The following is a 15,650-nucleotide window of genomic DNA, read 5'->3' on the forward strand; positions in this document are numbered from 1 at the left end:
TGCATCGATAGCCTGTGATTTGCATTATATAATTAATTTGATTCTTTAAGTTAGAAATTTATCTAGTCATGGACTTTAAAAGTTGTTAATATGAATTTAAAACTTTACTCCGTTGGAATTTGTATGTAAAAGTGGTAAATTTGAAAATATCCTTGTTTTAACATTAACACAAATGTTATTTATTTCAAAACAGGTTTTGCTTTCCTAGAGTTGTAGAAGCGAATAGGTTGAGTTTGAGGTTGTTTACATTAAGAAGCACTGTGATTGGCAAAATTAAAAAGATTTCAACGATTTATCCCTGTACATGCGACGTCTCCTTCGACTCCTCTGTGGTGAAGTCTGAAGAACACGAACCTACTGATCATAAGATTAATGGTTCCCGCCCACTCCGGGGGTACTATTTTTTCGTATTTTAAACCCACTTTAATGCAAATAAATCACACATATATGTGATTTATCATATTTTGCGGAGTGATTTTGTGGTTCATTGGCGTCTCGTCGCGTCTCGGACCGCAGCGAAAATGGGGCCGCACTGGATCGTAGCTCTGTTGCACCCAATTTTTGCCGAGAGGTCACTAGTTGCCCTTTGCTCGTCAACCGACGCTTTCGGCATGGAGCAGCTTAAGTTTTAGGTAGTTTATAGTATAAGCTTTCATTTTCTAAATTTCACAAAGCAAAACTTCCATACAAAATAACTTAATAAACAGAAAATATGTGTAAAAAGTATACTGGATTTCGTGGACCTTACACCACATCTTTGCGGGACAACGGTTAGATATTTTAATTTCCCCAAAATCATTGGATAAAATGTTGAATTCGACAATCTGCTATGCATAATAATGGCTCGTGAAACAATATAATTATAAAGAAATACCCAAGGAGATATATTATTCTGCAGTTTCAAATAAAAATTTAGCCTCTATGCACAAAGAGGGCGTTAAACTTCCTCATATCTAAATTTTGAAACAATACTACCTTATCACTTATTTTAAACAGTTTACTTTGAGAATTTCGATTTGAATGCTCCTGACTATTGTTTCTACATAATACTTTCTATTTCATTATGACCGAAACAAGATTTTTAAAATATTGGAACCGTAAAGGTGTGCTGAAGAATTTCACACCAAGTTTTCCCTCCTTAATTAACAGCGGTGTCTTAGAGTAGTGGGATAAGGGTTGGTTTCACATCTCGGTGGTCGTGCGTTCGATTCCCGTTGGGTAATGAAAGGAAATTTCTATTATTTGTAATGTTGGTACTTTGAATGCAAGATAACATGGAAAATATTCAATTTCTGTCAGTCTTAGTGTTGAGACAAATTTTTAGGTGACGTCAGGTGTATCAATCTTGATTCGCAATGTCTGGGAATGTAATGTGTTTAGCGAATAATTAATGAATACGTAAGGCATATCGTTAGTATGAGTCAATCATACGAGTGATCAAACACAAACGTTTTCCCAGCAATTGCTTATAAGTTTGTACTATCAGTACTTCTTCTACTGCTACTACTGCTATAAATATTAATGTTTAAGACAATTCATTATTTCAGATACGTTCCATATCAACAAAATAAATTGAAATTAAATCAAGAACTTCACAAAATATAAAATCTGAAGCCTAGTCTCGTGTTTAAAAATAATAATAATAATAATAATAATAATAATAATAATAATAATAATACAGGAATAACAGAATTACAATACCAATTACGCAAACATTAATATTCAGATAAAGAAAAATCACCGCCGACGGGATTCGAACCAGAGTTTCTGCCATACTAGTGTTATGATTTACCACTCTGGTAACAATTCCTCATAAAAAGATAAGAATATAAACTAGTAGTCACGAAAGATAAAAATAGAACTTTCTTTTTCCACACGTGTTGATACAATTCGAAGAATGTGAAAATAATATATGCTGTGTTTTCTTCTTTGAAAATTATAAGTAAAGCTGAGGAAGAATAGTAGTAATGTAAATCGTTATCATCGTTAGAAACGATGTGATTGCCTCACGTTGTACAACGTTTTGTGTTATTTTTCTCATTGACGAAGGTCTATATAACTTCTTTTTGAGTTAAAGAAGGAAAGTTCAAGTAAGTCATTGGGACACTCACATAAGAAACGTCTCCGTATATAAACATTAATTTATTGTGCACAACCTTACATAAAACGATTTTAATTGGCTAATAGTTTAAGTGGAAGATGAAGTAACGCGGTAGGTAAGGGGTTAGCGCGTATAACTTCTATTAGGTGGACCCGTGTTCAGATCCCGGCCAGATTCAAACTTTTTCAAATGTTTCAATATCAATTTCAATGGATACTCGGTGTGATAAGCAATACCTTCTCCTCTCCAAAAAGAAAAGATATTGGAATGAGGAGAATTGGGGAAGGCCTGTCAATGGAAGCAATCATTTACAAACTTGTTTCCAGCAGTTGTTCTAGATTTGATATTTTCATTTACTTTCAGGCATTTTCTGATTCATGCGTGGTCAGTATTATTATTTCTCTGAACATACAGTATATGAAGAAATAATACATTACATATACGGCAATATTGAGAACAATATGTGTTCATTGGACAACACGATCTGAACCATGGAGATTCGTCTGGGAATGGAGAACTGTTTCTTTAGTCACCTACTTTACCATTTTATCTGCATAAACACATTGCTCAGGGCTACCAACTGCTGTCAGAGCAAGAGAAGTTACGTGTAAGTTGGGTTGCATCTGTCCAGATGTTCTCACAACTGCAAATTATCTGGACCCAAAGTAATGAAATTAGAGCATTTAGGGAGGTGATACTTTTGCTGTGGCTGTACATTTGGAAGACAAAGGCTAGTATCCGGACTCTAAACTCTAGTGCGAAAGGATGAGTGTTTTGTAATTGTGTGTTACTTCAAATATATAGATCATATTTTCTAAATAGCTGACCTAGTTTATTCAGTATATATGAATACTAATTACACTGACATACATTCTCCAAACATATGTAAGAAGACTTAGCTTCACAACAAAACATTGAAATCGAACTTTTATGTTACTTCTTATTTCAGAAGCTGCATTATTACGTCAAAAATTAATACATTTTACTCTTAAAGTTATGGATTTTAGCACTGTATATTATTGATTTAAGTTAGGTTAAGTAATTTTTGTAAATTTAGAGGAAGGCTATGAAAAATAGAACATTAATTAATATAAAGAGTTTAAAACATTAGTTTGAAATATTCAAACAGTACAAAAATTGGGAAGTGGAAAAAAGAGTAGAGAAAATGACAAGTATAAAACTAGGAAATTATATTATCAACTAGGTAATTGGCGAGAATAACTTACGATAAAATTGTGTAAGAAAGACCCGTTACAGTTCCCTTATGACATTATTTTTTTAAAATCAATTTATTTTAGATATACTTCGACAAAAAGTTTGCATTTTATTCTCGGAAGGCTTAAAAAGCCAATTTCTCTGTAAGGGTTTGTAATGCTGAACAATCTCTCAAAATTATTGTTACTACAAAAGGACCAATATAGTTATATGAATATTTATGTTTTTATTCGTTATAGTAGCCAAGAAAGGATGATTATTTATCATTACTAAGCTCCTTGTTTTAAAATAATATCTGTTTCTTCAATTTTATTTCAGTGGTTATCTTTCCATCCTCTGCTTTGGTACTTGTTAATTCTGGAAACCATCGGTGCAATCGTCGGAATGCATCGCTGCCTAAATACGAAATGAAGATTTTGGCATAGAATTTATTTGTGAAAACGCATATGTAGTGGTTCAATAATTGACTCATTTCATTTGTCACTAATCCAATTTATTATTGTTTCCTTCTAATCTCAGGGATATGGTAGAATTGAGTTTCCACTGTAGACGCTCCACTATCTCGTTCGCTTGGAGCCAATAAGTGACATTACCCTATGCTTTATCCTACTTTTCTAGCAGAACTTAGATGTGAATTTTCATTCCTGATCAGTTAAAAATTTCCTTTGGATAGAGGAAGTTATAAAAATCACTGGTAAAGTTTCTTGAGTGCGTGCTGTGTGTAAAAGAAAGAAAACGGATGTGCCCTGAGAATCATAATAACTATAACCTTAAATAATAAATTCAAACTAACTTCCCTACTAGATCCATCATGGGTTGTTCCACCTTAATGTGGTGATCTTTTCTCCAAAACTCGAGGTCTAAATTTAATTTTTGCCGCACGCAAGACAATTTCTAATATGTTGTACGAAATTATTATTTTCTCCTCGCCTATAGAACTATCAGCCAAACACCATATTTTTTCTTAAGCCAAAATTCCTCTTTAACTGAATTTTCTCGACGATCTCCTTTACTAGGCTCTGACGAATTACTAACAAGAATTTATTAGTCTATTATTTTCTGCTTCTCCCAAAGAACAACTTATCAAACTCTTCTTTACTCCGTATGTTCCTTCCATCCATCAAAAAGGAATACATTTTTCAACAGTACCTGTTTTTTTCCTGCTCTGGATGCATTTTAGAGGCCTAATTCAACTAGTACTGTTCTTGGAATAGTAAATTAGCATTGACGATATTGTTGAAAATTTTTGAATGTCCCGTTGTTCCATCCTCTAACAGAAAAATGAAATAAAATGTGGAAACGAGAAAACCAATATACCTACCAAAATACTGTTCTGATCATTAGAAACACAATGTTGTTTTCGCAATTTTGAACACTGGGAATTTTTAAGGTAGGACATGGCGAACGAATAATTAATACTTTGACCAATGAGGAAAAGCACAGGCCTATCTACATCCCTGATTATTTCAAATATAAGGTGGAATCGAAGCTCTTAGGCAATGAACCATAAAAAGCTATCAACTAAAATTTACCCTCTAATAGGTCCTCCACTCACACAACTAAACTCTAGAAAAAGAACAGAAAGGTGAATTTACTCTTATTATACTCCATGAACTCTCACTGCTTGCGTTCAATTTATACACATTGAATGGCTATAACTACCTTCTTGGTAATGCCGTATCCCTATTCGTCTGTGTTTTTATGATTTTGAATTTAACGTCTCTTAAACCAGCGAGGATATATGAGACTTGACGTACAGACTAAGATGGAATCTGAACCACACGAGCTCCCACCGGAAATCGAACAGTTTCTTCTACGCCAAAGGAGCTTGATTCGAAGTTTAGCATCCGTCTTCATAATTAAAGTTTTATTCGCACTTGGTCTCTTTTTACAGTTCATATACAAATTCCTCTTGTGCCAATCAAAGATTAAGGACGAATTCCACACGAGCAAACGACAAGACCGTTTTACACCTCAGACAAATGAACACTTACATGTATACTTATACGTATGGAAATTATTAGTAAATGTAATAAAATTACTTAGGAGAAAATGTAGTTCTTTCTTGTTTGCTTTCATTTTTAAATTTAAATTTGTTGAAATTAAAGTATAATTGATGGGAATAGTACTAACTGTTCACAGAGTTACGCGTACAAATCCTATAAACGTTTCATCACTACTATCTCGTCGAAGGTCGTTTGACAAAAATAAGGTGAAACGAAACTGTAATAATTCATATAGATACGTTATTGTTTGTAAGAATATCTTAGGAAAAATGCAATAATAAAAGCTCTGCTGCATGCAAAACCACAAATGTCCATTAAGGTTCATATGTTAGCAAACAGTTATTGTGATATCTTACTATCTGCATTGAAATCACATAATTACTTCTAATGGTCAGAGTGAAGTAAACAGCGAATCAATGTGAATTATAGAAAATACCTCGCATTTAGGAGATATTTTAGTTGAAATTGCGCAAGAATAGTAGTATAGATAATGGTTGTGTTCTAAGATAATAATCCAGAAAAGACAAGCTTTAATGGAATAATTATTTATTAAACTTCATTCATGTGATAATTCCTTTAGATATAAGTATAGTGTCTACATAGTAAGCTTTCATGAAATGAAATGTTCCTTCAGTATATCTTCCATGCAAATTATATATTGGGTCGCACACAATTAGCTATTACACAATTTACCAATAATGTTAATTGCTATTTAAGCCCTCAGTAATAATCTCATATGACAGATAAATTTTAAAGACACTTTGAGCGCCATTCCATATATATTAAGAATACTTGCTTCACTACTTGCTGTATGTTATGCACATTTATGGGAATGTGGAAAAAGATTAGAGGAAAAGGATGCGTTATTACTAGAAAATGACATGTCAACTTAGTAAATGCCTTGAAAATCTTATCGTCAAACTGTCCGTAACACGACCAAAATAGCCTGTTACAGCTTACTCATGGCATTATTAAAAATAAACTCAAAATTTATCAACAAATGTTATGCCCTTTTATTTTCGGAATGGTTAAAAAGTTTTGTAATGCCGAACGATTCTTGTTACTACAAACATACCAATTTAGCTTTATTAATATTTATATGTTGCATGTTTTTTGGAAACCAACAGGGATGATTCTTTACTGTGATTAAGTCTCTTGTATTATAGTATTCTTTATTTTCGCCAGATTAAAGTCTTACTTCAAATTTACGTCAATGAAACTTTTTGATCTTCTGACCTCGCACTAGTTAATTTCGGAGACCATAGGTACAGCATCACTAGTTGAACACGAAATTAAGATTTTTGTATAGCATTTATTTGCAAAAACACATACGGAGTGGTTCAATAAAGCATTCACTTCATATAATAAGTAACTATATTTAGTATAGTTTCCTTCATATCTGAGAGATATGGTACTGCTGTGCACCTGGTGTTGGCGCTACACTATCCCCTTGGTTTGCGGTGAATAAGTTGACGCCATCTTACGATATATCCTGTATTTCTGAAAAACTCCTTTAAGGACTTAGATGTCAATTGGCCTCCCCTGTTGGTTAAAATTTTCTTAGGGTGCAGGGAGTTGTAGAGATCACCTGGAAAATTTCTTAAGTGTGCTGCGAGGTAAAGGAGAAAACTGATAAACTCTGAATATTATTATAACCATAATCTTGAAATATTGACATATATGTATAGTTATAACTCCAAGTCAACTTCCCTACTAGATCTACATACAGTTTCTGCTTTAATGTGTTGATTTTTAGTATCCACCACTCGGCATCTAAATTCAATTTTTGAGCACCCAAGATAATTACTAATATGTAGTGTGAAATCTTCGTTTTGGCCTAGCCGATAGAACGATCAGGCAAACATCATAAATGTAATGACTTCATACGTGAATTTCCTTGACAATCTCGCTTACTAGGCTCTGATGTATTACTAACAGCCATTTATTATTCGGTTTATCTCTTAGGAGGAGCAATGTGTAAAACTCCCCTATATTTCCTATGTTCCTTCCATCCATTAACAAGGGAGCTCCTTCGTGGCTAAGCGGTTAGCATACGCGCCTTTGGCGTGAGAGATCGAAGTTAGATACCCGGTTAGAGCTCATCTGGTTCGGATTCCACGTTAATCAGTAAGTCCCGTCTCATACAGCGTCGCTGCTGAAAGGGACGTTAAACTCAAAAACAACTCAACTGTATCATCCATTAACAAGGAATACAGTTTTGAACAATACCAGCTCATTTCCTGTACTTCTTTAATTTTAGTGGCTCAAATCAACTGCTGCTCCTCTTTGTACACTAAGTTAGCATTGACAATGTTGTAAAATATTTTTTTGTGTTCCATTGTTCTATCCTCTAACATAAAAATGAATTAAAATATCAAAACGAGATAACTAATAAAATACTATTCTGATTATTAGAAATATAAAGCTGGTTTGAAAATGTTAAACAATAAAACTTTTTACAGTAGGAATCACGAATGGATAATTAATATTTTAACAGATAGGCAAATGCATAGATCTAGCGGCATCCCTGGAAGTATAAAGTAGAATTTAGTGAAAGTCCTGTATGAACTATCAGGTAATGTTGCATAACAAGCTATGGAACAAACTTTACCTTTTAATAGGTTATCCTTTCACACACAACTAAACTCTACAAAAAGAAGAGAAGAGTGCACTTACTCTTCGTAAACTACTTAAACTGTCACTGTGTGCGTTCAATTTATACACATTTGAATGGATATAAATACCTTATTGGTATCGCCACATTCCGATTCGGCTGTGTTTACCTTAGCAACATTTACAAATTATATGATTCCGAGTTTAACGATCACTTTCAAAACCAAAGTTATATTTACATTTGGTCTATTTTTTTTAAATTGGCATACAAATTCCTTTTGTGCCAATCAAAGATTAAAGACGAATTCCACACGAACGAACGCGAAGAGTGTATTACACCTCAGAGAAGTGAACACTTAAATATATGTGTACATATGGGAAATATTAGTAAATGTAATAACTGTACTTTGGACAAAACATAGTTCTTTCTTGATTAGTTTCATTTTTAAAGTTTGAAGCTGTTGAAATTAAACTATAATGTAAAGTATAACTGATGAGAATAGTACTAGTTGTTCACAGAGTTACGCTTTCAAATTCTATCAATGTTGCATCACTACTACTTGCTCGTCGATGGTCGTTTGACAAAAGTATGGTGAAACAAAAACTGTAATAATTTACATTGATACGTTATCTGTAAGAATATCTCAGGAAAAAATCTGCCGCAAGCAAAATCACAAATGTCCATTAAGACCCATATGCTAGTAAACAGTTATCGTGATATCCTACTATCTGCATGCATTCTAATGGTCAGAGTGAAGCAAACAACGAATCAATGTGACTGATTGAAAATAGCTCACATTTAGCACATATTTTAGTTGCAGTAGTGCTATAAAAGTAGTATTACGCTTGGATCTTTTAATGTTTGTGTTACAAGGTAATAGTTTCAGGAAAGGCAAGGTTCAATGGAATGATTATTTATTCTATTGATTTTTAGATATAAATATAGAGTACACCGTACATAGTGAACTTCCATGAAATTATATATTCCTACAATATATCTAACATGCAAGTATATTGCTTGACAACAACGAATGTTAGCTATTAGAAAATTTAGCAACAATTTTGTTAACTTTTATTTAAACTCAGAGTGAAAATATCATATGACATATCAATGTTAAAAACATCTTAACAATTTAAGCGCCATTGCATATATTTTCGGAACACTTCGGTCAATACTCACTGCCATGTGCATACCTTATGCACATTTGTGGGCACATCCACGCGGGGATCAAGCGGCTCAGTCCTTCCTAAAATAGTTCGTAATTCGATTAACAATTGCGCACTCTGTTAAAACAACTGTGCTTACTGAAGTGAAACAAATATGATGTAGCCAAATATGATGTAGCCAAATATGATGTAGCAGGGATTTTTGTGTTACACCAAATCCCTGCTTTTTCTTTTTTTATAAAAATAATCCAGTTCTATATTTTTTCTGAGAATATAGTTAGCAGTTATTAACAATTACTTACCGTCTTTTTGGTTACAAAATAACACAGGTTCAATGCAACATAAATGCATTCGACCACACTGAGAAGAAAAAAGAAAGAAAAAATTAAACCCATCTCAACAAAAATTTCTGCTTGCACAACTGTACACATTTAACGTTATTATTTCATAGGCCAGTGAACGCTGTTGCTCCCAGAATAAAATATTTGATTACGGAGCGTAGCGCTTAGTGTTAAAGCACATGGAAAACTTATAGAATTATAAGGTAAAGCATTATGCATCCTCATCGCCAAAAGTATCTTTACATCGCTTGGACGGGTATTGACCGCGCAGTGCTCTAAGGAAGGGATAGTTGCATAAGAATTTGTGATTTATTTTGAAGATTTTTTTGACTAGGGAAATAACGTAGGTATACGGAGTAAATGCACAGATTTGAAGCATCCGTGAACTGTTATTTCCGAAAAGATTCGTATTCTCAGTTATTATTATTATTATTTTTTTTTGTAATTTGTTGTCTTATTTGTTAAGTTAAACACCACAACATCTGTCACTGATAGCGTAGATCATCTTACTTTTAAAATTGCCTCTGTAGCCTACTTGTCCATACATTAATCTCCAGACATGATGTAGAGAGACCAGAAAGAAAGAGATACATTTGTAAGATTTATGTAATTCACAAAGGGGCAACAGGGACCGACTGAGCTAATTATTGCTACTAGCGCTTTTCACTCTTCTGGAATATACTACGACATGTTCGCAGGACACTATTCCAAGTCCTAAATCTGTGCGTGAATTATTTCACTTGCATCACTGAAATTATTTGAGAATGGAAACTGACTACGCTGAACGTGAATATGTTTCGCTGTCGTAAATCAAGGGCCGTAATAAATGTAAATAAGGTTCTTATTATTATTATAAAACACAGAAGTGTTTATTCCGTGTAAAAAACACTATAATATAGCAACTAAGCTGCATTATAACCACTAATGCTCGTAGGATTTATTCCAACGGGGGAGGGGGCAAAAGACCGATATAGAGTTCTTCGTTTTATTGCCATATATATATTAAGTTAAAAGCCATAATATTTATCATTGGTAGCGTATATCGTCTTTCGCCGCTGTAGCCTATTAAACAGAACATTCATCTCCAGACATGATGTCGAGAGAAGAAAGAGTTATTAAGAGTGGCGTAACTAATTGTACTGCTCCACGCCGATCTGAACTGAGATCATGTAAGATTTTAAGGGTCGAACAGATCCATATGCTAAGCTTCTGCACCTAGATAAAATCTTAATCCACAATCGATCGGCCATCGATTTACTCATACTCGCTCCCTGCCCCATTCATTTCAGCTGCTGCGTTATATATATGGTTCCATGTCAGAAGGGCCAGACAAAAGGGCGAAGGCAAAAAAGGCTCGAGTCAAAACTGCTCCGGTCAAAAGGACCCGAGTCAAAGTACCCTGCGACAAAAGGGCCCTGCATCAATCTGCCCGGATCGAAATTGGGCCCCGTTACAAAAGTGCAAGAGTCAAAATGGTCACACGTCAAAAAGACCCAGGTTGAAAGTTTTCGGAACTAAAGGATCCGAGTCAAAAGGGGCCGAAAAAACTCCCTTCATAAAAAGTGGCCGATTCAAAAGGGTCCCCGCAACAAAAGGGCCCGAGTCACCGAGTCACCGAGACCAAAGGACTTGGGTCGAAGGGTCTCCGCAACAAAAGGGAAGAAGTCAAAAAACCCTGAATCCAAACGACCCTCATCTAATGGGAAGGGTCAAAAGGGTCGCATGAGAAAAAAGGCCCTTGCGGGCCCGGGCCCGGGTCAAAAGGAACCTGTCTCAATCGAGCTCGGGTCAAACGGGGTCTCGCTTTAAAAACCTGAGTTGAAAGGGTCCGAGTACAAAGTCTCCGCAACAAAAGGGCCTGAGTAAAAAGGGCCGGAGTTAAAGGGTTCCATGACAAAAGGACCGAGTCAAAAGTCCCTGCTTGAAACCGGCCCATGACAAAAAGGGGCTCACTACAAAAGGACCCGACAAACAAAAGGTCTCAAACAAAAGGGCACAAACAAAAGGGCTCTAGTCAAAGAGACTCAATCAAAATGCCCCTCATCCAAAGGGTCCGGGTCATAAGGGTCCTACAAAAAGTTCCCGAGTCAAAAGGAAACTACGTTAAACGGGCCCGGGTTAAAAGAGGCCCACGTCAAAGGGCCCGAGTCAAACGGCCCCGCGTCAAAAGTGCCCGGGTCAAAAGGTCTCCGCAACAAAAGAGCCCGAGTCAAAAAGAGCCGAATCAAAACGACCCTCATTAAAATTACCCGGATCAAAAGAGGCCCACGACAAAAGGGTCCGAGTCCAAAAGGCCCTGCGTCAAAGGGGCCCTGCTGCGAAAGGACCCGAGTCAAAAGAGCCAAGCGTAGAAATAGCCCGGGTAAAAAGGTCTACGCGACCAAAGGGCCCGAGTCATAAGGGGCCTGAGTTAAAAGGACCCGTGTCAAAAGGGTTCCGCGACATAAGGGCCCATTCGAAAGGGAATTGCGTCAAACGGCTCGGGTCAAAAGGGGCCCGCTGCAAAAGGGCAGGAATAAAAACGACCAGGCGCCAACTGGGCCCGGGTCGAAAGGGTCCAGGTAAAAACTCTCCGCGACAAACACACGAGTTATAAGGGCCCTGAGCTAAAAGGACTCTGGTCAAAATTGTTCTGCGAGAAAAAGACCCGAGTAAAAGGGCCTCGCGTCAAAAAGGCACAAGTCAGAAAGTCCCGCGTCAAAAGGGCCTGATAAATACGGTTCCACGAGTAAAAACTTGAGATGAAAGCAAGAGTGAAGATCAGGCTTGCACAAGGGGATAGCGTCCCTTTAGTAAGTTGAAGTATTTGTGGAAAAGAAGGAAATATATCTCTAGTTTTTAGTAAGAGGTAGCAAATTTGGATGGTGATATTAGTTTTGTTTGCTGGTTGATTGTTCTGCAACTATCGCTATCGGCTAAGTTGTTCTACGTGAAAGTTTGGTTGCACTCCTGTCTTTCTGATCTTTTTTCTCGTGACAGCCCAATCACACTTTATCTATTGTTGACTTTCCCCTTAGTTCTTAAATTCCATTACTACCCATAGATCAAAGTATAATATGAAAATATTATGTTGAAAATATTAGTTTAATTTTGTTGTGAGAAGTCATATGTGGATCTGTATACAGGGTTAATGAAAAGTATTGGGACAGAAAAATAATAACGACACGCGTGGACGGAGAAAATATAAATGTTACAACCGGTATTATTGCCAAAACTGCATTGATTTGAAATGTGGTCACCATGAAAGGCATCTCGAATTCCGCCATATTGCATATCACACAATATTGTTTTAAATGTGAAAGGTTATGATTTTACACTTCAACTTAGGCTTGAATATCCCGCAAATGAGAATGTGAACTCATTTTTGACACATCACCTGTTTGAGACAGAGTACTATGTTTAACACATGTATCAAAAAAATGTATCATGATACAGCAGTAACAAAGAGACTCATAGACGGAGGAAAAGAAAATTTTACAATTTGGCATTGGTGTAGAAACTACGTTAAATGATTTAGTGTACATCATGGCAGCCATCTTGAATTCCGCATATTACATTTCCACACAATATTTTTAAATAGAAAGAGATGTGTGTGTCACACAAATTGGTGGTAGAATCTTCCTAGAGACTACATTCATCGTCGGTTTCAAAAGCATCGGAGGCTACATTATTTATTATTTCCGTAATGTCTCCAGGCGAATATACGATACTGTCATAATAACCACGACTTGTGGTGGTGGTATTCATAGCCAAATGCTCAACTAAAGGGAGAAAGTGAATCCTAAGCAACAAAAAGGCTGTGGAAACAACCATGCACCCTTCCACTAGTTAATAGAAAAAGGAAAACAAAAATAGCTACATGTTTAGCCTTTTGAGTACAAGTATCTTTTCAGGGAATATATACTTGACACAGTATGTCATTTAAATCAACACAATACGTGACTTGTACGCATGAAGGTAAAAAATATTCGTGAAAAGTAAACAGAAGGGACTAGTTGAATGATGCTGTTGTTTTCTAACAGTCAACTGCGTGTTCAACTGCCCGAACTGGACTTGATAGGTGCGCCATGACTGAAAGCCTTGTAACAAGAGGGCAAATATAATTACCCGTGGGTCTCTTACAGCTATACAGCTAGCTGTATGTGTTCTGTGTTAGTCTCTCTCTGCCCCTGGCTGTGTTTGCGAAAATACGGTTTGCTTTCAGGCTTTGGGGTAAGAGGCAAGACATCCTTGCACACCTCGGGAGAGTGGAAGGGAGTAACATAAAATGATCGAAAGATGACCGATGTTAATGTAGAGTTCATAGTATTGAGCAGTTGCGTATACTTGTTTGAAAGTACAGGCTACCACTGACCCTGTACATTATTATTATTAATGTTAATAATAATAAAAGTAATATAATAATAATAATAATAATCAAAATATGCATAACAATGAACAGAAAGTGGTTGATGAGTTTTGATTGAAATTTTGTTTCTAGACCATTAATGTTTTCCTTTGTAAATCAAATTCCACCATATATTTTAGAAGTTAACTTCTAGTGTATTACATTCTTAAAATATTAATTTTTATCAACGTAATTTCCCTTAATAGTCGTCTCTCTTACTGACGTTAATTGTCATTCTGTACCAGTCTTCGCAAAAATTCTGAGTATAGTAACGTAACGCAAAAATGGTGTCATTATAAATTGTTATGTTTATTATCGCTACCTAAATCGCAAATTTTTGCGTTGTGTTAACAAACGATTTTCGGGCTCTTTTGTTGCTAAGACTTTCAACCCGGCCCCTTTTGATGAGGGGCGTTTTGATTTGGGTCTTTTGACTCGAGCCTTTTGCTGTTGAGATCTTTTTACGCAAAACTGTTTGACTCGGGCAATTTGAAGCGGGGCCACTTTTTGACCCGGGCCCGATTGACACACGGCCTTTTTACTCGGGTCCTTTCATCGTCGGACCCTTTTAATGAGGGCGTCTTGATTTGGGCTCTTTGTTGCGGAGACCTTTTGGCCCGGGCCCTTTTAACGTGGGGACGTTTGAACTAGGGTCCTTTTGTAGCGGGGTCTCTTTCAACCCGGGCCCTTTTGACACAGGGTCCTTTTGACTCGGTCCTTTTTGTCTTTGCTTTTTTGTCGGGTCCTTCTGACATGGAGCCATATATATAACTCAGCAGCTGAAATGAATGGGGAAGGGGGTGGGAATGATTAAGTCGATGATCCATCGATCCAGAGCGCAGTAAAATAAGTTACGCCACTGTTCATATCTCTCACTCTTCTCTCGACATCATGTCTGAAGATGAATGCTCTGACTAATATTCTACAGCTAAAGATGATATATGCTATCAATGATAAATGTTATGACTTAACTTAATATATATAGGGAATAAAACGAAAAATGTTATCGGTCTTATCCGGGCGCGGCGGCCTAGTGGTAGAGCGTTCACCTCCAATGCTTGGGGTCTCTGGTTCGATCCCAGATCGCGCCGAGTGGACTTTGTGGTGGACAACACCGTGCTCGTGAGATTTCTCGGGTTTAGCCCGTTTCCTCCCACTTTCTTCATTGAACCATTTCATTCATTTCTCATAATCACCGTCTCCTTTAGCCTAACCGTTATATCCGTGGGACGTAAAACTGGCAGATTTCGTTTTTTCTATATCGGTCTTTTGCCCCCGTTGTAGAAAATCCTGCTGGTGTTAGTGATTATGATGTAGCTTAATTAATGTATTATATTGTTTTTTACACGGAATAAATAGTTCTGTGTTTTATATAATTATAAGAGCCTTATTTGCATTTATTACGGCCCTTGCATTACGACAGCGAAACATATTCACGTTCAACGTATTCAGTTTCCATTCTTAAATAATTACAGTAATGCAAATGAAATAATACGCGCACAGATTTAGGACTTGGAAAAGTGTACTGCGAACATGTTGTAGTAAATTTATGAAGAGTGGAAAGCGCTAGTAGCAGTAATTAGCTCAGTCGGTCCCTATAGTCCCTTAGTAAATTACATAAATCTTACAAATGTACCTCTTTCTCGTCTCTCTACATCATGTCTGGAGATCAATGTATGGACAAATAGGAAATGAAATGAAATCTTTAAGTTTTACGTCCCACGGTTATGCCGGTTAGGCTAAAGGAGACGGTGATGATGAGATATGAGTGAAACGGTGGAATGAAGAAAGTGGGAGGAAACGGGAGAACCCCGAGGAAA

Source organism: Thermobia domestica, chromosome 7 (genome assembly GCF_964235325.1).
Source record: "Thermobia domestica chromosome 7, izTheDome1.hap1.1, whole genome shotgun sequence".
NCBI lineage: Eukaryota > Metazoa > Arthropoda > Insecta > Zygentoma > Lepismatidae > Thermobia > Thermobia domestica.